At 39.8% G+C, this 25,328-nt stretch overlaps 1 protein-coding gene across 3 annotated transcripts in view; it reads right to left on the bottom strand.

The window, feature by feature from the left end:
- The window catches only part of CMSS1 (cms1 ribosomal small subunit homolog), a 361,662-nt gene that overhangs the window by 103,939 nt on the left and 232,395 nt on the right, over positions 1-25,328 (bottom strand). Inside the window, exon 3 of one of the 3 annotated variants that reach the window (XM_045584029.1) lies at positions 15,907-16,002. The exons of the other annotated variants lie outside the window; for them this stretch is intronic. The gene's annotated coding sequence lies outside the window, so the exon portion shown is untranslated. The remainder of the gene's footprint in view (positions 1-15,906; positions 16,003-25,328) is intronic. 3 annotated transcript variants of the gene reach the window in all.

Here is a 25,328-nt window from a genome sequence, read left to right as displayed (position 1 = left end):
AACCCCCCACAACATTCTCTTTAAAAACAAATACACAAACAAAAGTTTCTTTTAATTAAAAAAGGAAGTATTATACAGGAGAGAGTTTAATAAGGAAAGTCACACACAACAAAAACCACAACATTGCTGATAATCGTATAGACAACTTTTGAAGGATTTGGGGCAGCATCTTATAACACCACACAGTCTCATAAATTGATATATACAAGGTTAATCTTTAAATTATATATCTTGCAATGTATTTAGGTTGAAGCTAAAGCTGATCAGGAGAGTAAAGCAATTAAAAAATATATATTTTATTGATTTTTTACAGAGGGGAAGGGAGAGAGATAGAGAGCTGGAAACGTCGATGAAAGAGAAACATCCACCAGCTGCCTCTTGCACACCCCCCACCAGGGATATGCCCGCAACCAATGTACATGCCCTGGACTGGAATTGAACCTGGGACCTTTCAGTCCGCAGACCGACTCTCTATCACTGAGCCAAACTGGTTTCGGCAGGAGAGTAAAGCAATTTTATTCAAAACTCTAGTCCTGAGAAAAAGAAGTATTAAAAAATCAGCACTAGTATGAAAATGTACTTTTAATTCACTGGTTAGTGTAAAGAGCACACAATCATTTCCAATGTCTCTAGTCAGTTTTACATTCTTTTAGTATTATGATGACCAACTTTCTTCAAAAACTTTCAAGGGAGTCAACAAACCCCTTCCTTCCCACTCCACAAAATAAAACCTCACTAATTTCAATGTGAGCAACATTCAATGTTTCTCACCTTAATGGGGTTCACATCTACAATATGCTCTGGCCAGAACAGAGGTAAGCAGAGAGCATCTAGTGTTAGTCATTTGGTAATAATTATCCCAAACCATGGCCTTTTTTTCTGCATACCTTATGGCAATGCCACATGTGCATCCAAAATGAAATGGTGTTAATTTTAATGCACGCATTTTTCTATTTGAGGATCAAAAGGGTTAAAAATTGAGCTTGAAATGAAAAGGAAAAAAATGAGATAAATCTCCTAATGTACCATATGCTTATATTGCCCTACCAAATTAGATTTTTAAAAGAAGTTTGCTGAAATGAGCTGGAATTCCTTTATAGCTTTAAAGCCTTCTATATCTCATGTCTAGGGCAGATATCATCTCCCTCTCATGGCAAAGCCATGATTCCTCCTTATGTCCTCACAAATGGACTGGTTTGCCTACTCACCCCCCCCCCCCCCAATCCTGAAATTTCTGGCAGAAAAAAAGATCTGTCAAAACAGGTTACTTGTATTTTTATTGGTTCCTCCAGACCATGACGACATTTCCTGAAAGGCAGTGCCAGGAAACTATTAATGTCTGTGAAAAAGAAGTGCAAGTTCTTATGAGCATAAACTGTCTGGTGCCCCAGGAGACTGCAGCCTGAAGGAACCACTGGTCTCAACTATGACACTGATTCAACTGGCTGCTGTATCAGAGCTCCAAAATACCACTATTAGTGGAGCAGAGGCAAGTGCCTTTCCAAAAAGAAAGGTCTGGGAAACACAACAGACTTTTCCCTCCCTTTCTCTTAACCGCTTTCTTGCCCAGAGTAGAGTAGCTGATGGCTGGCTCAGTTAAGGCTGTTCCACAAATCAGTTAATTCATTGAAGTACTTATACCCAAGTAGGAGGGATAAAAAGGCCTACACCTGGAAGAGGAGAGTGCCAGTGGCCTTCCCCACAAATGAGAAGAAAGGATCCATTCTAGCATCCAGGTGCAGAAAGAGAACTGTACCTTTTTAAAGGACCCCAGTGGTTCTGCTAATGCTAGAGCCATACGGAGCACTTGACACAGCTGATCTTGAAGCAGGAGCTTTACAGAAGACTAGAGGCTAAATTAACTAAACTTGCCTGAGGCACTGATTATTATTAAGTGCCAAAATCATGAGGGTACTTTCTAGGCTTTGACTGCCTTTGTGGAGCAGAAAGGCAGCTAGCTCAATGCAGTGTTACATCCCTCTACGTCACAGCACCACCTGCCGGGTGAGAATAGAAAGAGCTGAATTTTGTCAGATTGATATATAACCTATGAATTTAAGGAAAGGAGAAATGTCTTCACTCTTTTCACTGTACACAGCACACTGAGAAACAGCGCTCTCCTTGATGGCAAGGACACAGCCCTGCTGCTTTGCTGCTCTCATAGTCACCCACAGTCCAGTGATGAGTACTTCCTTTGCAATGTCCAAACAGGAAATAGGAGCATTAAAACCAAGACCATAAAATATGGACCTTACATGCAGAATAGCTACATGCCCATCACAGCTGACAGGTCATCTGAATTATAACCTTTAAAAACTGGATGGGTTTCTCATTATATTTAAGAAAGCAATGTAAGTATCCCTTCTAGATGAAGTTAATTCTATTCTCATAACTAACCCTCTTCAGAAAAACATTTAATATCCAGCTCCAACATAATAAGCACCTAAACTCTGGGCAGCTAAAAAAAAAAAAAAAAAAAAAAAAAAAAAAAAAAAAAGTATGGCTAAAGAAAGATTCGCAGTCACATAAACCACTAAGTTTCCCTGGAATGTTAAGAATTACTCCATATCCTAAGTATTGTTTGTTTAACCTTGAATAGATAAGTTAATTTGTCCTCCTTCGAGAAGGAGATAAAGGTCCAAAATGACTCATCAGAAACTCTTAGGCCAAAAAGAGTTTCAGAACTTTTCAGATTTTAGAAATATAAAAGTATTTGTATTATGTAACATTTCCAGTGGGTCCTGGGGCAGCACCCACTAATCAAACATTAATATTCCTGCAGTAAGATGCATTCATACTCCCCAGGCCGAGTGGCTAAGTTGGTTTCAACATTGTCCTGTTTACCAAAAAGGTTGTGAGTTTGATTCCCTGTCAGGGCACATACTTGGTTGTGGGTTTGATCCCCCATCAGGCACGTTTCTCACATCAATGTTTTTCTCTTTCTCTCTCTCTCCACATTTCCCCCCTCTCTCTCAAATCAATAAAAAATATCCTCTGGGGAGGATTAAAAAAAAAAAGATATATTCATACCAAATGGGTAAAGACTCTCCTAGACTTATATCAGTTCAGGTCAGGTATTGATGTCAAAGGAGTTTGAATAAAACTTAAAATACTTGTGTTTGGGAGGATTTTTCTATTTCAAAATTAAAGATAATGGGTAATGTAAGTCTTGATTTTAATAAAAAAGAGGCAAGGCAGTGACCAGTACTGTTTTTTTTTAAGTGGCTGAAACACTGATGGTTATCTTCGTTTTTGGAGTTTGTGAAGATAACATTTTTAACCCTAGTTTTCTTTCTGGTTGCAAATAGTATAGAAAATAGTGGTGCCAGTGGCAGAGAATGGGGGTTCCAGGGTAGGTGGGAGGGAATCACTTATCATCCAATACCAACAAAGTTATAGCCCTATGTTATTATTCCTAGTTTTTCAATGTTATAAACAATAGTATGAAAATATTCTGGTAGCTAAATTTTGGTAATATGTCTCTTATGATTTCTTTGGGATAAATACCTTAAAACAAAATTGCTGGGTCAAAAGACATGATAATTCTGTCTCTCTGTCCATCCATTTGGGTTTATGGTAATATTGGAAATTGCCTTAGAGGTAATTTACACTCCCAACAAGTGTGCAAGAACACCTATTTCCCTGTATTGTCAATGCCAGGTATGATCATTAGCAAAATTTGGCAATCTGATATGCTAAAAATGGTATCTATTCAATTAAACATGCATTTCTCTGATCATCTGGATTTTGATAGGCTCCATGTAATCTTCAACAATTTTATGAAGGAGTTACTTCTAATTCATCATTAAGGGTAGATCCAGGTTTGCCTCAGAGTTTATCCTCCTCCGATAACTCCCTGTGAGACTTTGGGTTGCAGAGGAGCTTGAAATGGAGGTGCCTTGAGTCCTTGAAAAATGAATTGACCCAAAAGCACGAATGAGTTGTGGGGTGTGGAGGCAGCTTTGATTATATCTGATTACTATATTACCTTTCTATACAATACTTCTGCATTCTACTAAACCTAAAGGCCTCCAGGTAGACAATAAAGCTCTTTGAAATAGCAGCCCACATGGCTTAAGGCATGGGCAGAGACCACAGGATTATATTTTAAATTACTATTCAGCATCTACTCAGTGCACAATATACAGTTTTTAAACTAGTTAAACATTAATCAGTTTATTACCAAAACCAGTACGATACCAACTTGGATAGCATAGATAATCCTAATTCTAGGTGTTCCTCTCTCTCCATAAGGGCTTATGTTGACATTACATAAACCTTATTTAATAACATCTGCAAAATTCAGATGATCTGACAGCATTTTAGCTAAAGTGACTTTAGGTTAGACTTAATGTGCAAATCACTCCCTTTCTCAGTCATGTCTACCAATGCAGGAACAGGACAAGTCAGCTCCAGGGACTCAACAGACATTCTAACAGCCTTCACCCTGCATATACATAAGAACTTCCCCAGGGTGGCTAGTCCTAGTTTTCCAAGGTTTTCTTTCTACTGGTATTCTCTGATTTGCTGCAAGAGAGGCCCGAATAATTTGTGAAAATGCTGAGAAAGGGCAAGAAGAGAGAGAAAGGGCCAATATAATTCCATCTGAATAGGGATCCCCTAATTAGGTCAACTGTGAGCAATGGAAATTTCCCTATTTCATAAGTGAAATTTGAAAATGTAGACTGGGCCACCAAAGTACAAGGCTCCTGCATTCAATGTGACTGGTGCCCCAGGACTGTGAATCCCGGTGGCACTGTGATAGATAACCTACTAGGCACAGTCCAGGCTTGCTCTGCTGCATATAAAGCCCACGTGAGCATGAAATCTGTGTGGCACAGATATTTTCAGATGTCTCTCTGATGAAGGCGAATGGATTTCTCTGGAAACAAAATATCCTGAAGGGAAAAAAAAGGGAACAACTTGGCTATAAATATAGCCACACAAAAACCTTTAAAGCGTGACCCAGTATGTCAGGAGTTGGTCCAGTCCTGGGTTGTTTAAGAAGCACAGCCTTCCACATCTCCTTGCTTTAATCACCACTATCCATGACATCACCATCTAAACCACTTATTTAGTCTGTTTTCAAGCTCACCACATGGCAAATGACTGCCTACATAAACAAAACAATTCAGTTCTATAAGAATTCTTTGCAATTGAGACCCCTGGAGAGAGTAAAACGTGTAATTGCCATCTAAAACATACTGAAATTTCTGTAAGTGGTTTTATAAATGAGTGATTGACTCTCATTAAAAGAGGAAGAAAAACCCCCACAAAGAGCTGTGGGAGGCATTTTGGAGTTTTGCAGACACAGTAAAGAGAAATCATAATATCCCCATCAGCAGTCAGCCACCAGAAACCCCAGTTTGAATTTAGCCACTGACAGGTAGGCAAGGTAGAATAGATGATAAAACTTTTGAGAGTAAAGATTATGTCTGTAACTCATTATATTTCTTACAGCAGTGATTCATAAACTTTAGTACGCATTAGCATCAGGCTACTGGACCCCACACCCAGAGTTTTTGACTTAAAAGGTCCAGGTGGGACCCAATAATTTGCATATCTAACCCCAAACCTGAATACACAATGACATACTGGTGGAGTGATAAGGCATAGGAGCCTAGTCCTTGGTGATACCAATTGACCATCTGATGATGACATGGCAAGAAAAACAAAAGCATCACCTGCACGTTAGCATCAAAATAGTGATAGCCATGGAGCACTATGGTAGTGGTGAAATTATTAAAATGGGTACCTATTTAGATAGGCAGCGAAAGTAACATGAAAGGCAGAAAACTATAAAAGAAATCTTTAGAAAAATGTTTTCATGATGGATAATAGTTTCTAGGATGAGACAGGAAGGGTATGAATTATATGACATTGTTCAACAGAACTGGGATTGAATCTAGACTGCCATAATGTTAGCAGAATGACTTTTTGCAAAATTACTTAAATCTCTTTGACTCTTAGTTTCTTCAATTGTGCCTTGAATGATAATACCTATCATGAGAACTGGAGTGGCCTGGGAACTGTGGTTTAGAACATTAGTTCTCAAAATGTGGCAGGCTTAAGAATGACCTGGAGATTCTTGTTAAAAAGTAAACACCCTTTAAAATACAGATTGCTGGGTGAGACCCCCAGAGATTCAGAATCAGTGAGTCTGAGATAGAGCCTGGGAATATGCATTTCTTATGCTAGTGAGGCCAGTTTTCAGACTATACTTTAAATAGCATTTTCAGCTACCACTAAACATCACACCAAGTAGATTTCTCAATGCATGTCTCAATTACATCCCTTTCCGTATTCTATCTTATGTCACCTCGACTCATTGTTTTCAACACTATCAGGCTCACCCTAAAGCAAGAACTGTGTCTTGTTCCTTCTTATATTACATACCAGAGACCCAGTGCACAAATAAATGCACCTTGAAAGGAACTGTGGGCTGTGAGGCTGTGGTAGGCACAGGGGTGGGTCTTGGCCCATCCTCCATGCCCCTCCTCGGCCCCTCCTGCTGCGGCATCTGGTCACCTGTCTGCCAGCAGTCCTGCTCCTGCCACTGCTCCCATATGCTGATGGTGCCAGTACTGCTTTCACCTGCTGAAGGTGTGAAGTGACTGGGGCTGGTGTCAGCAGGATAGGCCCTGTCAGTGGGTGTGAATGGCAGCTGCTGCCCCCATCACCCCTCAGGAGCAGGAGGAGGTGGATAAGCCCTGAGGGGCGATTGGGGCTGGCAGCCACTACTCGCACTCACTGATGGTGCCAAGTAATTGGGGCTGGTGCTGGACACTGGCAGTGGGTGCAAGTGGGGCCAGTGCAGGCAGCAGGGGCAAGTGCCAGGTAGGACCGTGGCGTGCAGGAGCAAAGAATTTTCAGTAACCAGAATCTCACCCCAATCACAGTGACTGGCGCTCTGCCTTGGTTTGGTGCCCCTGCTCATCTGCTCCACCATCCCCCCCAATTGACGCCCGCATGTTCTGCACATGCCTCCTGGTGGTCAGCACACGTCATAGTGGCCGGTTGGTTGTTCCACCATTCTGTCTATTTGCATATTAGCCTTTTATTATATAAGATAATGTCTAGCACAGTGTGCTATACGTATGTGTTTATGTGTGTAACATATGTTGGTGGATTGATATATATAGCATGTAGGAGCAGCAACAGGAATATGCTTATTTATTTAGGTTCTTTTTGCTCAAATTTGCCCTCTATCAATTAATTCACTATGAGAAAATATAATTTCTTTAACAATTAGCTGTTTGGCAAAATCAGTCTTATATGCTAGATCGCAACACAGAAGTTATTAAAATTGTTCCTAAGTAGGAGCATGATTTGCCAACATGCCCTCAATGAATCTGAGGCTAAAGAAAATTAGCAAGTGCAAATCACAAGTTCCATCAGGATTGTATGCATTTTCCAAGCTTTCTGCTAGAGTCTCCTTCCTCCACTCCAGGGCCTTTGGTCCCCTAGAGAGCTACAGGGTCTTTAAGTTCTCTGTATTTAATATTGGGCTGCATTTGTTAAAAGCTAAAGAATGAAAACATTTTTTATACCATAAATTCCATTAAGTTACACCACACAATCCAGCATAGTTGAGACAAACACACACACTAGTCCCACATCTGATGAGTGGCTTTAACAAAAAAACAAAAAAAACAAAAAAGTGTGTGTGTGTGTGTGTATGTAAGGGGGGTGGGGGAGAGGTAGTTGGAAAAAGAGAAACAGTGGGGTTGGGGAGCGGGTGACAAATTTATCCTTTAAGATACACAGGAAATACTCAGAGATTTTGTCTATTTAGTAAATTAAACTGCAAAGTACAAGCTCGTATAATGTTTACTCGATGCATCCTCTGTCTCCCTAATTCACCACATCCCAAATACATGCTCAGAAAATCCAACTGTAGAATGAAAGAGAGCCCTGGAAGGTTTATAGCAGACTCAAATTCACTTCCAAAATCTTTTCTTCTGGGATCTCTGAGTCAGAAGCAATGAAACAAACCAAAATAAAACAAGCACTCTTCTGCCTGCTCCTAGAAGGTCCCGAAAGTTGAGCTTTGAGAGGACTGAAAGCAGCTTTTCCAGCCTTAGGTGTGAGCATTTATTGTAGTCCTGGCAATGGTTAGGCTTGACAGTATTTATTTGTAATAGTCTAGGGAACAGAGATGGTGAGAGATTTTAACATTTGATTAGGGATGAAGCCTATTTCAAATAACAGGGTAAGTCAGTTTATCTCTTTAACTTAACTGGAGCTCTCTTTAGAGAGAAGAAACAAAATGCTTTTAAAAATTAGTTATCCACTGTGCTCTAAATCCAGAGTTCTGGTGAGATTTTATGCAGGTGACCTTGCAAATTATAAAATAAACAAAAAAAATACAAAGCTAGCTAATCGTTTTTTGTTTTTTTTTAAATATATTTTTATTTATTTCAGAGAGGAAGGGAGAGGAAGAGAGAGAGAAAGAAAGGTCAATGATGAGAGAACCATTGATATATTTTTTTTTTTTTTTTAATAAAAAGTCGAGCTTCCAAATTAGAATAATCCTTAACTTAAATACTGTCAAAGTCTGGACAAGAAAATATTCATCTCTGCATATTAGTTGTTAATTGTTCAGGGTGAGATAAAAACTCGAGTTTTTAAGTTTGGTTTATGGAACACTTTTAAAATAGTTTACATACACCCATACACAAATTCACTCAGAGAAAATTAAGGCTGTCATTCTTTGAATTACAGTAATAAGCTATTATTTATTACTCTATAATAATAAAAGGCTAATATGCTAATTAGACTGGACAGCCAAATGACATTCTGGACGCCCTCTGGATGAAGCCATGGTGGCAGGGGCCGAGACAGAGGTGGTTAGGGGCTATCAGGAAAGTAGGCGAGTGGTTAGGGGTGATCAGGCAGGCAATTGGTTAGGAGCCAGCAGTCCTCGATTGCGAGCGCGATGATCCACTGCCAGTTTAGGCCTGATCCCAGAAGATCGGGACTAAATTGGAAGTCCGACATTCCCTGAGGGGTCCTGGATTGCGAGAGGGTGCAGGTTGGGTTGAAAGACCCCCCCTCCTCCCATGCATGAATTTAGTGCACTGGTCCTCTAGTATAATAATAATAATAATACAGTAATAATTATTATACTCATAGCAATAATACAGCTGTTCAGATAAATAGTAATAAGCCATTCAGATCTGTAATGGTTGATTGAAATTGTTAAGAAAACAGCCAAGTTTTAAATTTTTTCTTAAAAAAAATTTTTTTTTAAATGGGAAGACAGGAAAAAAAGAGAAGAAATACCAGGGATTATTTGGGAACAAGTGGAACACAGGTGAAGTCTTAGGGTAAAAGGCTTTAGATGGCCAACAAGTAGAAGATGAATGCAGTGGTATCTCAGCAGTAAAGAAAACAGGGTGGAAATTACTCTAGCTTGAAGTTCTTTTGACTTTGGCAGCAATGACCTTCAAATCCCCTCTTGAGAATGCCTGAGAACTGGAATCGGTCTCATGAGTAAAAAGGAGCATGCATTTCTGTGCTCTTCTCCAGTGGAAGAAAGGTCTGCGGGCTCAGAGAGATTGCCAAGCTACTCAAGGTTACAGGACTAGCATTAGGTTTCATGATGTCCACTTTATCCAAGAAGCTGAGAGCTGGGAGACCAGTTATAATGGTGACCTAAGCCGGATGGGATGCAGCTTGGATAAGAGTGGTGGTGGGCTGAACGGTGAGGAACCAGGACAAAGCTACTTCGTGGTGACATCTGGGCCTGGAAGAACACTGGATTTCCTCAATCCTAAAATACATGGTTTTGAAACTTTTAAAGATTATTGGTATTAGGATGCAGCTTGGAATAAATGTCAAAAGAGAGGCAGATAAAGCCACTGCCAACACACAAATCTGTGAGAGGAGATAACATTTTGAAACTTGGAGAGGCTGGTGTGACTGTGGGAGGGGCTGGCTGCAACCCATGCAGTGGCATAAAGGACGAATGGACAGTATGGATGCTAAGAAAGAAAAGGTATGAAACCTTTTGTGTAAAAGAAGACAGGTTCACTGTCTCAAACATGGACATGTCCAGATCTTAGGTACTACTGGGCGGGCAATAAAAGTGAAGGCTTCAATTTGGGAGGATGAAAAAGTTCTGGAGATGGATAGTGATGTTGGTTGTACTTAATATCACTGAGTTGTACGGTTAAATATAGTTAAAATGATAGATTTTGTTGTATATATTTTGCCACCAAAAAAAAAAAAAAAAAGTTAAGGATCCAGAGACAGTTCTGTTCAGTTCAAATACTGCCTCTGAGACTTCCTACCTGTACTAGTAGACCTTGGGTAGGGATGTAATAACCTTTCTGTGCTTTAGTTTTCTCAACTCAAAACGGGGAGGATAAAAGCATGTATCTCATAGAGTTGGTGAGAATTAAATGAATTAATATGTAGAAAGCATTTAAAACAATGCCTGACAATAAATGGTCAAGAAGTACTAGCTGTTGTTAACTGGTGTTATAATTACTATTGTTTCTCTTATTATGAAATAAAATAATACAGTTTTTAAAGTCCCAGTTTTCCCCCTCTTTCTCTTTTCATTCTCTAGTAGGCTAACTAGTAATAAATAAAATGGAGGGGTAAAGGGGGAGGAAATGTGGGTAGAAAGAATAAGTTAAACAAGGGCCCTGGAAAATTATCAATAAAACCCTGCACAATCAGATCTGGAATAACCAAGAATTATATACAATAGCCAAATATTCAAATTCCAATCTCCTAGCAAAATTGTGTAGGGTCTTAAACCACCTGTGAGGATTTGCAAAAGTCCACATTCTTGGTCCCACCTCATACTAACCAACCGTGATTGTCCAGAGGTGGGGCCCAGGTAATTAACTGTCCAATAATGTACAAGGGCAGTCCATCATTGCAGCCAGGAAATGACTCATTTTTTATCTTTAGACTAGAGGCCCATTGCACAAAGAGATTCGTGCAATAGGCCTTCTTCCCTTGGCTTCCAGCATTGGTTTTCCTCAGGTACCTGGGACCCAGGTCTTGGCTCCGGCCAGAGTCTGCCTTCTATGGCTTTGCTGCAGACTTCGGGGTCTGCAGTCTTCTCTTCACTGTGGCACTGTGCTCCTGTAGATCCCTTTGTCCCCCTCCCACACCCCAGCCCTCCTTCTCATAGCAAGCGTTCTGACCCTTCCTGGCCACTCCATGCCTGGAATAGCTGGGTGGCCACCAGGTCGCCATCTTTGACCTTCTGATTTGCATACTCACTCTGATTGGCTATGGATGTAGTGGAGGTACGGTCAATTTACATATTTGTCTATTATTAGGTAAGATTCATTTGGAAGGTTGCTATACACTGAGTGGCCAGATTATTATGATCACTGAACACACACACACACACAAACACAGTGACTATATATTGATATATACATACATACACACACACCGAGTGGCCAGATTATATATATTAGACTAAGGCCTGGTGCATAAATTCGTGTATGGGTGGGGACTGGCCAGCCTGGCCAGAGGTAGAGGGCATGGGCGGTTGGCTGGCCTGCCTGTTGGTTGAACTCCTGGTGGAGGGGACAATTTGCATATTAGCCTTTTATTATATAGGATATACACTGAGTGGCCAGATTATTATGATCTCGAGATTATTATGCATTCAGAGATCATAATAATCTGGCCACTCAGTGTATATTCTAATATCTAAAAATTTGTGCCTTTTCTTCATTGAGACAGTTTTTAAAATAACAGTGCCTTCCTGTTATTTTACTGCGGACAGAAAGGTCCTGGGTTCGATTCCAGTCATGGGCATGTACCTTGGTTGAGGGCACATCCCCAGTAGGGGGTGTGCAGGAGGCAGCTGATTGATGTTTCTCTCTCATTGATGTTTCTAATTCTCTATCCCTCTCCCTTCTTCTCTGTAAAAGAATCAATAAAATACATTTAAAAAAATAGCAGATCAACACATACTGAGAGGTTCCCCATGACGCAGAAGACAAAGCCCAGCCTCCTCAGCCTGGCACTGGAGGCCATGCCTCACATGGCCGCAGCGAGTCTCCCAAATCTTAACAGACACCCTCCGTTTCCTCACATCTCACAAGGCACCTGGCAGAGCTGAGGACACAGTGCCTGGAGCCATCTTCCTCTCATCTCCCCAGTCCTCCTCCTCCTCTTTCTTCTCCCTTCTCTGAACTCCTCCTGCAGGAAATGTCTGTGTCACTCCTTAGGGCTCTTAGTCATATGGGCCACATTTTAAATGAATGATTTCATGCATGTGTGATTTACCTCACTAACCAGACCAGAACTCCCCAAATTGGAGCCCCATGGGTTGAATTCAGCCCACATACTAGTACATGTTTTACTTGGCTCACGCAATGTTTTTGAAGAATTTGAATTAGTGGCCAGCATTTTTAAAAAATCAGGAGGTGGCACATAATAAAACTCTGGATTTCTAACTCTTCTTGACACATGGAAAGCTCTGACAATGTAGGATCAGCATTCCAGGATGGTTTCAATCAGCTGGATCTGCGCAATGATGATCCCTTTAGAAGTGATGTGTCCCCTCCACTTCAGCACCACGCCCCCCTAGTCCTGAGCAGGACCCCAGCTCCTTCACAGAACTTACTGTCTCCTGCAGCCCTTTAAACTTACAACCTCTGACCTACACTCTAAGTCCCTGAAGGACACTGCCTTATGTTCATCTCCTGACTTCCTCAGTGCTTAGCACAATGCTATTTACTATATAACAGGTGATGAAAAACTACTTCCTGAGTGGAAGGAAGAAAGGCCAGAAGTAAAGAAGCAGATGAAAGTGATGAATCAGAGAGATGAGGATGAAAGGAGGCTAATGCTAAGGACACATGAGTGCAGCGTTTCTCAGTGCCTCAAAAAGAATGGGAAATGGAAGACCTTGTTCTTTTATAGTTTAAAATGGCAGTGATGCATAAAGCTCTTTTAGAAAATTAAAAGAGGCATTTTGTTTTTTAAATAACTTCCCAGAAGCTGGACAAGAGAAACAACTTAGATTATCTAATGAGGCTCTTCAACTCTGAGTATACTTTACTATGTCAACAGTGAAGTGAGCCAGTCTTTCCTTTTTAAAAGGAAAACCACACGCTTTATGCTTTGCTTTGTATTGCTGTCTGGGTAAAAGAGAAATGATCCTAAAGGCCACCCCTGTTTCATGTCTACCTATGAACACACTGTGAGAGATGCATGTTACCAAGGACCTTTTCCTGAACTTGCACCAAATACTTCTCTTTGCCTTCCATGATGCTCCTTCCATTCAAATGAGAGTCAAGTTCAGAAGGTCAGAAAGAACAAGCTTCCAGAATACTAAACACATTACTTAATGACTAAACTTAAAGTTAAACATCATCAAACTATAGCTTCAGAGAAGTCAAGGTTTAACTCAATGTTTGAACACTGGAGGTTTTACAGCCTCCTCTTTCTATTGAAAAGCCTCTGTAAGTTGACTGCTGCGCAGAACAGTCAGGAAAAATGTGACATGCCTCATTGATCTATTGGTGCCTCTGGGTTTGAAGGTATAAAGTAAACTGAGATGGAGGTGGGGTGCTGGGGCATTCAGAGAAGTGGAGAGACTTTTCAACTTGTCCATGATGGGAATTTGTCTTTGAACAAGCTTGATGAAGGAAAGCAGAGCAGAGTTTTAGGTTTGAGATGCATCTCAAGCTGCTGGGATAGAGAGGAGGTCACTAATGGAAAACACATAAGACGCATCCAAGAAACAGACACCTGCTTCCCTTAACCATTTGGTAAGTTTTTTCTGTCTGCCGCAAAGGTGAATCCATTTTCATTTCAAGAAATTACAACTTAAAATCTCATAACCACTGATAAACATCTGATTATAGGAAGTTTCATTCCACAGTTTCTAAAATCTCACACTGTTCAGTGTCCTGTGCAGTATCCTGAGAGAGGGATTAGAGTGTAGTGGGTAGTAAGGGCTCTGGGGTCAGACAAGACTTAGCTTAGAGTCCTGACTATGCCAGACAGTGAATTTGGGGCCCTAGGAAAGTCATACAACTTCTTGGAGCCACAGTTTTCTCACCTACAAAAGGAGGATAAAAATAGTGCATACTGCATGGAATTACTCTGAGGTGTGAGTGAGAAAATGCATTACTTAGCACAGGACCTTGCAGAGTCAAACTCTAATAACAAGCTACTTTCATCAGAATTTCTCACAATGTAGAAAAACTTAGATGGCCAGTTGGGTGAAAGGTCATCAGGATCTTCAAGGAATAAATAAACTGGTCCTGGTATCTTGCTCACAGTTGGTAATTCTAAACAAGGTTGAGGTCAATAACCCCTGTCAGAAGAACATGGGCTCTGAGTGATTTTTCCAGTAGGCTGAGCCAGCCATGCTCACACTTCTGTCCTCTGTGATCAAATGCATGCACTTCTGAATCAGTCAGGCAAGGGGGGTGGGGGGGGGGGGCGCGGAAAGGTTGCTCTGTATGAAGCCAACTCTCCCATTTGGGGCCCAATCCCACAGCCTTGGATTTTATCCAGCTGAGCTAACTGGTAACAGATAACCAAGGCATGGTCCCTGCTTGCTGGAGCTCAGCAGACCTTTACAGGGACACATTACAAAACTTTAACAAGATGCAGAACACAAAATGCATTTTAGTAATACCCAAGAACATGTAATGTTTCGGAGTTGCAAAAACCACAGCTACTCTGTCCATTCCAATTTATAAGCAGATTCTACACCCTGAGAGATATGGGCTTTTATTGGCCTTTTTCCCTAATGATGTAATGAGTATCTGAAACTGACATGCCTAAGGCTGGAAAGAAGCTCAGAACTAGAGATCACGTCATCTTTCCTTAAAGTAACAACATCCCACTGCATCTTGGTTTCCTAAATAAAGACACTTGAAGAATATAGAGTCACAGAATAGTACAGCTAGAAGAGTATTCAGAGTTTAGTCCACTGGAGGAGCAAAGAAAACGTGTGATAGGCAAAGATTATATAGCTAAGCACTATTCCCTGACTTCAAGTTCAGAGCTTCCATTGTAATCTGCCACCCTGAGCCATCCAACCATCAATCCCTCTCACATCACTACCTGGAAGTTGTGGGACAAACAGCTTTTTCATTTTTTTAATGGTCTAGAGCTGCCACCAAGTTATATGGATGTGCAAAGCAACGAGACATTTGTATACAGCTGCCTATAAATCCAACATTAGCTATGTTAATTATATTATTACACACTTATTAATCCCCAGCATGTAAGCTAGGAAGTGCTAGAAGCAATTCTCACCTACATGCCAAAATGTTAGGATATTTCTATTTAGCTCAACTAGAATATATTATGAATGTTCCTTAACTTTGCATCACCAGCTAGTAAGCATTCAGTAACTATGATGCACTTATTTTAATATTGAGCTATTTTTGTTTAAAATAGATATTTCTGGGGTATTAAATAAAAATTTCTAAAAACGCTCTCATAAAATTTTAAAAAGTAGATGTGAAAAAAAAATAGATGCGAGCTCTAAAAAATTTAATAGTACTTATGAAATGATATATTGGAGGCTTGTCAGTTTATCAGCTGAAAATGTTGTGAAGGAATCCCAGAGCCGAGAGTCAGACTTGGTTCCTAGCCAGGGTCTTGCCACACTCTTAGCCAGTAATAATTCTTGATGCTCTAACATTTTTCCTATTATAAAATGCACCCAAATAGCTTTCTTCTTTATTCCCAGTCTTTTCCACCCTAGCTGTCACTCATGACCTACCATTCACCTGGTACCCACAGGCTACTTTGGGCAAGTATGAATCTTCTAATATCTGTATCTTATGTCCACAATCAGGTTAGTCAGGATCTCCTTCCTTGAATGCTTAGTTCAGGCTGCTATAACAGAACTTCATAGACTGAGTGGTTTATAAATAACAGGCAATGATTCCTCACAATTCTGGAGACTGGAAGTCTGAGATCAGGGTGTCAGCATAGTGAAGTCCTGGTAAGGGCACTCTTTTGAACTGTAAACTGCCAACCTTTCAGAGCCTCCCCTGGTGGAGGGCAGAGATAAAGCAACCTCTCATGTTTCTTTTAAGGACACTAATCTCATGCATCACTCTTGCCTCATGATCTCATCCTAATGACCTCCAACAGTATCCACCTCCTAATAAGACCACCTTGTGAGGAGAGGGATTTCAACATAAGAATGTGGGGTGAGGAGTATACAATTCAGACTATAATAAATGCCTAAAACTAAGCCAAAGCTTTACATCCATGGGCTGTCCATGATACAAACTATCCTATTAGAAAATGAGGGGACTGTACACATTAAATAAAAATTTCTAAAAACCCTCTCATAAAATTTCGAAAAGTAGATGTGAAAAAAATAGATGTGAGCTCTAGAAAATTTAATAGTACTTATGAAATGATATATTGGAGACTTGTCAGTTCATCAGCTGGAAATGTTGTGAAGGAATCTTTGGAGTCTTCAAAGGTAGTCAGAAAACCCCCAATATTCATCATATTGTGCAAGGGTAAAATAATTTAACATAAAATGATCAAGAGTGTACAATACTAATTAGATTCTCAAATGCGTAAGGCTAGAATTTTCTTGAGTTACATAACTCATTTTTTTCTAAATTTTTGGGATAACCACAAAAACTGCCCTTCTCTCAAGAGTATGAGGACTAAAGAACTGGGAAAGAAAGAGATTAAAATGCAAATGTGAAAACAAACATATCAATGTGCTAGCAGTTGTTATCTCTAGGAGGTGCAGTTATGGGTAATTTTATTTTTAACTTGGCATCTTTGTGTATGTCTCACATTCATTACCATGAACATGCTACCTTATAATCAGAGAGAAACTCTAAGAAGCTTTAAAATAAAGGTAAAGATAAAATCTTATATACAGATTTTTGAAGAAAGACAAATTAGGGTGTTTTTAGCATTAGATGGTGAGAGCCGTGACATGATTACATTGTCGGAGAATTCCCAAGAAGAGCATGTGGCCACATGAATCATATAGTGAATGTGATCTCCGTACATAGGCTGAATGGATCAAATTTGCCAATGGGATTGGTGATAGTGAAGAGCTAAGATGGTGTTTTAGTGTTATTAATGATTCTGAGGAAAGCTAGAGAGGCATTATTCAGGATCTGTGGTTAGGGCTTGAAGTGGCATCCAACTACTGAAACAATATGCCTATAAGAAGTAATTATATGAAACCATGACAGGGAGAACTGGCAAACCCAGGCTAGGGATTGCCCAGAGATGTTCTATAGGGCAAGATCAGTGTCTATAGGGAATCTAACACAAGAGACTTCCAGAAAGACAATTCTAACCTGATGTCAAAATACCGTGGGCCAAGAGATAAAGGGGGGAGCTTGGGAGCAGAAAAGATGGAAGCACAAGGGTAAAAGAGGCTCCACAGTTATGAAAGGGCTTTCAAAAATTTCTACACGGGCCTGTGATGTGATTAATGAAATCTAAGCTTAAGAGAGAAACATGAGACAGAATTTGAGATTATTTTGAAAATATCAGTTCTTGCATTTAAAAACACACACATATATATATTGATTTCAGAGAGAAAGGGAGAGGGAGAGATAGAAACATCAATGAGAGAGAATCATTGATTGGCTGCCTCCTGCACGCCCCCCTACTGGGGATTGAGTCTGCACCTGGGCATGTGATCTGGGAATTGAACTGTGATCTCCTGGTTCATAGGTCAATGTTCAACCACTGAGTGACACAGGCCAGGCAGTTCTTGCATTCGAATGCAACTGTAACACTAGGTATGATGAGAGAGAAGGGTCAGAAGGCTATGGAATCCAGAGTTCTGAGTGTAATTGAATGTGTACATCTCATCCTGAGCTTGGAGGTATTGCTGGAAATCTGCCAAAACAAAAACAAAAACAACAACAAAAAAAACCAGTGTAAAACAGGGAAGAGTAAACCAATGATCTGCCCTCCCAGTATGTTCAATATAGTTTCTCTGAACTACATTAGGAAGAAAATCAAGGTTCAATTCCTAAGTCTTTGGCCAGGGGTGGATAGCTCCAATACCAACTAGGGTCAGACAGGTAACATAAACAAATAAAGGGGTCCAATTCAGAATGGCCATGATGCAGGTGAGAGCCCCTTCCCTGTTTGAAGGAACAACTGTGGAAATGTGTGCCCTGGGTTGCCAAACCTTAAGTTTTCAGGAAAAAAAAGATATCTGAATTTACTTGTGAAATCTTCTACTGTTAGTAACTGACTTAATATCTTAAAAATAAAAATCATGCAGATCAAAGGAAATATATCTGGGGAGGAATGTTGGACCTGAGCTGCTTTGTATTCTTTTCCCTGGACCCTTTCCTCAGTACAATTGAAACTTTGGTTAAAGAAGGTATTTAAACACAACATGCTATCTTGAAAGTAGGCAAATACCTGACCTTTGGCCAGCCTTTAGAATGCTAGGAAAGCTCAAGGGGTAAAAAAATCTGGGATAATGTAGCTCTTCACAGCTAATGCATTGGGGAGAATATTATACAAGTTTAAGTAAGCCTAACATCCAGATGTACAAAGAACAAAGTATAGAATTTGGGAAGGAGTTAAGTGTGGGCCAGAATCAAAGCTTGGAAACACTTGCATGCAATTTACTTTTGATTCTAGTAGGAAGTTGCAATGAATACTGGAGAACAAAACCTGGTCCCCAAGGGAAATTTTATGAAACCATACAGATTCATCCTGTGCTACTCCAGCGACTAAAGAATCAATTACTTACGCTTTCTGAGGCTTTGGAGAGATTCCCAAGTAAAAGATACTATATTGAAAACAATATAGTGGATGGAAAGCCCAAGGATGCTTTCTTTGTTAGAGATTAGAAAAATACAAGTGTTCAAGTATAGACCCCTAAATGCACAAGGAAGTGAGAGAATTTAACAAGATTCTCACCACCTGTACTGGGTTGACTGGTTTGTACCCCACCCCCAACCCCATTCATGTTCACTGAGAACTTGTGAATGTGACTCTGTTTGGAAATTTGGTCTTTGTAGATGTAAACAAGTTAAGATGAAATCATATTGGATGAGGGTGGGCTCTAATCCAATGACTGATGTCCTTATGAGAAGATGGGATTTAGACACAGACACACATTGAAGGAAGACAACTATATAAGACAGAGGAAGATTTTGGAGTTACCATCTCTCCCTCCCTCCCCCAAGGACTACTAACAACCATCAGATGTTATAAGAGGCAAGGAATGATTCTCCCAAAAGCCTTTGGAGGAGGCAAAGCCCTGCTGGCTCCTTGATTTCAGCCTTCCAGCCTCCAGAACTCTAAGAATAAATTCCTATTGTTATAAGCCACCCAATTTGTGGTAATGGCAGCCGTAGGCCCTTTTCAAGCCACTTCTGGATGGAAGAGTTTGCTATGGTAAATTATACAATGACTTACAATTATGCCCCAAATTGGAGCAATATGTAGGGCAGAAAAAGCCACAGGAAACATACTGTCAACAGAGCATGAAAATGCAGTTTCTGGAGAGAATGGAAATGAGGACTAATGACTGGTAACCAAATGGAGAGCAGGAGAACTCAAACTCCAGTGGTGATACACATAGCATTTATCCCAGAGTTGAAATAAATTTCATTTCATTTAGGGGAACAAATACAGATTTAAAAAACTACATTCATCATATCCTTGCCCAACTTAGCTTCCTTTTTGTGAAACAACACCAACAAACAAAAAAAATAACTACAGGCATTTTACTGTTTTTATGAATGTAAAGAATAAGATTAAATAATAATCTATTTATAACTTTGTCCCATATGCAGGAAGTTTTCCTTATACAATATACACTCAAAGAATAGGTTTGCATAATTGTTGGAGGGGTACTTTTCATGTTGCCTTTGTACTATTTAAAAATACACTTGATCTTAGCCAAAAGGCCAAGCATTTAAAAATAGAGAAAGAGCCCGGCTGGAGTGGCACAGTTGGTTGAAACATTGTTCCATGCACCAAAAGGTTGCCAGTTTGATTCCCAGTCACGGTATGTACTTGGGCTGTGGGTTTGATCTCTGGTCGAGGTACATACCGAAAGCAGCCAATGGATGTTTCTCTTTCACATCAACCTCTCTCTCTCTCTCTCTCTCTCTCTCTCTCTCTCTCTCTCTCTCTCTCTCTCTCTCTCTCTCTCCCTCCCTCCCTCCCTCCCTCCCTCTCTTTCTCTCTCTCTCTCTCTCTCTCACTTTCTCAAAGCATGTACTTGGGTGAGGATTCAAAAACACACACACACACAGCATTAACTTACCCATGGATTTTCAGTGTTAATACTTTATCCTTGGTTTTGTATTGTATCTTCATGGTGTGTGTGTGTGTGTATATGGGAGGGTCTCATAACCACTTTCCACACCAGCTTGAAATTTTTTATCTAAGCCCAAAGAAAGGGAGAGGAGGCTTAATGAGTCTCACAAGGTTCAGTTAATAAAGCTACAATAACACAAATGATGATATAAAGCCCATCCTCTCCCTGGATGCACTCAACCACCATTACTACCACCCCAACCACCATCCAGACTTTGGACCCAAAGTTCCCCCCTGCAATTTTAGTACCCATAAATGAATCTCTTTTAAGTGTGCCATTCATTAGGAAGGTTATTTCTTTGTATTAATTTGGTTAATTTCTGGATTGTGGATGTCTGCTCATATAAAATTCCAATGGAGTACATTACTACAGCAAATATGTTCCATGCTCAATTTCATGTCAAGAAAAGCTTGAACACATCTGCTTATTCAAAGTGGATATCATAGGGTCCTGGTCAGCTCTATTGAGAGCTGAATTCTCAGACCATAAATTATACCCATTGACAGCCAAAATAATACAACAAATACATGTCATGATAATACAGGGTAGGGCAAAAGTAGGTTTATAGTTATTCCTGTGGGAAATCTATCTATCTTTCTATCTATCTATGCTTAAGTGACCATTACAACTGGTTAACCAAATGACCAGTCGCTATGATGATGCACTGACCACCAGGGGGCAGATGCTCAATGCAGGAGTTGTCCTCTGGCCGTCACTGTGCTCTCACAGCCAACCTCCCATGGCCAGCCAACCTCTCACGATGCCTACCCCAGCCAGCCAGCCCCAAAAGTCAGCCAGGTGGAGGGATCCCATCCATGCATGAATTTGTGCACCGAACCTCTAGAATAGGGGTGTCAAACTTAATCAGAGAAGGGGCCAAAATCTAAAATCCAGCCTAAATCGCGGGCCGAATGGTTTACTGAACAGTCATAAACTGTCATTGTGATGGAAACGCAGCGGAGTGCAGTGATGTCAGCGCGGTGCGGGCCACATTGCAAGGCCTGGCGGGACGGATTTGGCCCGCGGGCCTTGTGTTTGACACATGTGCTCTAGAATATAATAATTAATGTTTAATAATCTAATAATTAACTAATGAATAACATTAATGTTTAACAATATAATAATTAAATAAGAATAAACTGTTTTGCATACCACTTTTAACCTATCCTGTATTATTGATCATTTCATGGTATGTTGGTAAGCTTTGTGTTTTTCCTGTGTGGTATATTTTGTATTTATAATATACTTATAATCTATATAATACATAAAATCTTTAATAACATTTAATATTATAAATGTGATTTAACATAAAATATATTTATGAGGTAATATATAAAATGTATTAAATTACACATTTATAATATATATGTTTTTAAAAATGTGAGCAGTTGTTTTTTATTAGTTATTTAACTCTAAAATAAAATTATTTACTACTCTTTCTTCAAGATTCTGGATAAGTCTAATTGCATAGCATATCAAAATTAGTTTTAAAAAAACTGCACCAAAACAAAATGTGGGGAATAAATAAGATGCTGAGACTGACAAAGAACAATTATATGCATACAAATTTCTGACTTTTGGAAAGCATTTCATTGGTCTTAGCAAGCGTTTTAATAATAAGTAGATATGAAACAATTTTAAATATAAATTTGCATTAATAAAATATCATTTATATATGTCTTTACTATATTGAGGATGGGCATAACATTGCTTGCTAAGTCCTTTGAAAACAACAAGCTATCTTTGGACCAAATTCTGATTCTGAAGACTTTCACCCACAAGAAACTACTTCTGGGCTCCAAGGAGCATGTCTCATAGAGATGTGGCATCTTTCAGGGTCAAAGGTGGTAATTTAACAAGACCTCGGAGGAATTCACAGAGATTTATTAAAAAAAAAAAAAATCCACAAAAATGTCTGATCTAATCTGAATTTGTCCATAAACAGATCAATATTTTATTTTAGCATTAAAATATAGTTAAAATCAATTTTAGAGATTTTACATTTCCACATAGAGCATTTCACACAAATCTAATAAAGATATGCCATTCTCTGATATTGTCCAAAATATCTGTTAATATAAGTACTTAAAGGCGCTCAAGAAATGTTGGTAAATGAATGAACAAATAAAAATTCACCTGCCCTGGAACAATGCCATATGAAGCCCTTAATAAATGTATTCCACAGGATGAGTCTGGGTAACCAAAATAGGATGCTCCTTTTTACTGAGGCCACTAGGAAACTTACAGCTAAATTTGTGATTTACTCTTTAACCACTATAAAGGACCAGGTAATATTTATTTCTGTTTCTCACTCTTATCTCTGGCTTTATATTCAATTGCCTGACTTCCATATTGCATGTTCTTTGAACAGGAGATATAGATTAATACATAAAAAGAAGAACATGAAACTCCAGTAATTATTAACTTCCCCTATAACACTATGAGACTTTGTTTTGTAATACATTTTAATTGATTTCAGAGAAGGAGGGAGAGGGAGAGAGAGATAGAAACATCAATGATGGGAATCATTGACTGGATGCCTCCTGTATACCCCACACTGGGGATCAAGGCCAGGAATCAAACACTGACCTCCTGGTTCTTAGATTGATGCTCAACAACTGAGCCACACCAGCGGGTACACTGTGTGATTTTTAAAAAAATATATTTTATTGATTTTAGAGAGGAAGAGAGAGAAAAATAAAAACATCAACACCAATGATGAGAATCACTGATCTGCTGTTTCTTGCACGCCCTCCACTGGGGATTGAGCCTGCTACCCGGGCATGTGCCCAGACCAGGAATCAAACCATGACATACCCAGCTTGCCAGCACTATGTGATTTTTAAAGAAAGGCCTCCTCAAATTAACCCTTGTACCTTTCATAATTTCTGGAAAATTCTAAGGTTTCATGGAAAAGTTAGAAAAGCAATGGCTAACCTTGATCTTTGTTGGGCCTGCTTGTTCCACAAAAAAGGTGATATTTCTTTGAAGTAGAGCTAAGTAAAACAAAAAATGGTCTGTTTGGTACCATAGTTTATACTTTTCTAATGCAGAGAAGCCACACATTCCCAAAGACTTAACTTCAAATACTGAGGTAAGAAGGTCAAAGAAAACAAAAGAGGAAATAGACCTGTCTGTCAATGTCAGAGGCAAATTTCTACAGTTCTTCCCAGTTGAATTTAAACATCAACTTTGTTTTTGGCTTAACAAATGTATTCCTGAATTTTTATTTATTTATTACTATTATTTGCTATGCTCTTTTATTTCCTTTAAGAGGTAACTTATTTAGGTTTGAAATAGACCATTGTGTATGTGGTAACTTGCATTCCATGATACAAATGAAATTGCTTTTCAGCAATTTTCCAAGCCCATATTTATGCAATTAGTCTATATCGTCACGTCAAGGCTTATATGATTCTGCACAACAGATTTTCTTTAAAGAGTAAAATGCAATTTAAGAAGCTAAAAGTAAATTTAACTAGGGGAAAAACCTGGAGCTAGTCAGGAAATTCTGGCATCCTAGTCTTTATCCATATGTAGGAGTTAAGAAGCATCAATCCCACCTGGACTGGACTGCTTCCTTCAGCTCAGGTGTCCCCAGAGTGGAAGGGACTCCTGACTCCAGGTTTGTTTGCCCCTCTCTAAACGCAGTGCAAAAAAGTAGTGTTAAGAATCATCTGGCACCTTTATTGCCCTGCCGCAGTTTCTCCCCTCACACCCCATGTGAAATGTGTCACAATAACTTTGCACCCACAAATATGGCTTCGGGGTGGCCCCTGCAGTGGAGTGAGCAGCTTGCTTTGGTTAGCTGCAGCTGCAGGGAAGAACTGGCTCTTCTCCCTTCTTCCTCTTTCTCCGCCCACCCCAAACAAATGCTTCAGGCAGCTGCCACACTTGAGAGCTGGCGGTGCCCAAAGCTCTGAGGCTTAGGGGAGAGGAGGAAGGCTCATTTGTGGGCTCACTTGAGAGATATGTAAGTGAGCAAACATTGAGTCTACTGCTAGTTTTCCTGGTAAAATAGACCATAGAAAGTATATGGTCTGGAATTGTCTGTCCCCTTCCACAAAGAGTGCTCAGCATTGCTGGGGATCTAGAATGTAGGAAGACAATGCAAGCAAAGTGGTCTTCGACTGTGGCTAGGTGGTCTATATATTCCAGTTTGCCTGAGACAGTCCCATTTATTCAATGCATCTCCTTTCACTCTTGAAAGGTCTGGCCCAATGTTTCTTATGAGGGCAATTCTATAGGGGGACAATTCTTCCTTTCACGAGACTGCTCTGCTCACTGTTGAAAATTTACATTTACTGCTGAAAATGGACTTGCTTCTGACCACTAAATGCCAGCAGCATACCTCTACCATATCACTTTTTGTCCACCCTATCATTTTGACAATCCCAAATGCTCGCCTTCTTCCTAAAGCCTTCTGGGGAGAGCAGTAGAGCCCTAACTCAGAGCCACCAGGTACTCTTTCAGTTACGAAAAAAGGGAGCTGAACCTTAAGAAAAGTTCAATAATTTCATTAAAGCCACAACTAGAAAGCGGCCAAGGCATTGTTCTTGACATCTACAGTGCTCTTTCTGGGACAAAAGTCTACTGTTTCCTAACAGACACCTGTAGTGGCAAAAACTTGATGTTTTGGCCTCTACTGCAGGTTGAGGTAAAAACTTCAGAGGGCCGAAACCGGTTTGGCTTAGTGGTAGAGCTTCGATCTGCGGACTGAAAGATCCCAGGTTTGATTCCGGTCAGGGGCATTTACATTGGTTGCGGGCACATCCCCGGTAGGGGGTGTGCAAGAGGCAGCTGGTCGATGTTTCTCTCTCATCAACATTTCTAGCTCTCTATTTCTCTCCCTTCCTCTCTGTAAAAAATCAATAAAATATATTAAAAAAACAAAACAAAAAAACTTCAGGGGAAGAATTTACATATGGTAATGCCAGTGTTTTATTGTGACCACTTAATCATATGCAGTCAAAAAGCTTCATAACTCTTGCTGGTTTCAGAGGGTATTATTAATAATAATGGTATT

Source organism: Pipistrellus kuhlii, unplaced genomic scaffold (assembly GCF_014108245.1).
Source record: "Pipistrellus kuhlii isolate mPipKuh1 unplaced genomic scaffold, mPipKuh1.p scaffold_m20_p_2, whole genome shotgun sequence".
NCBI lineage: Eukaryota > Metazoa > Chordata > Mammalia > Chiroptera > Vespertilionidae > Pipistrellus > Pipistrellus kuhlii.
This window is presented reverse-complemented; position numbering and strand designations above follow the sequence as displayed.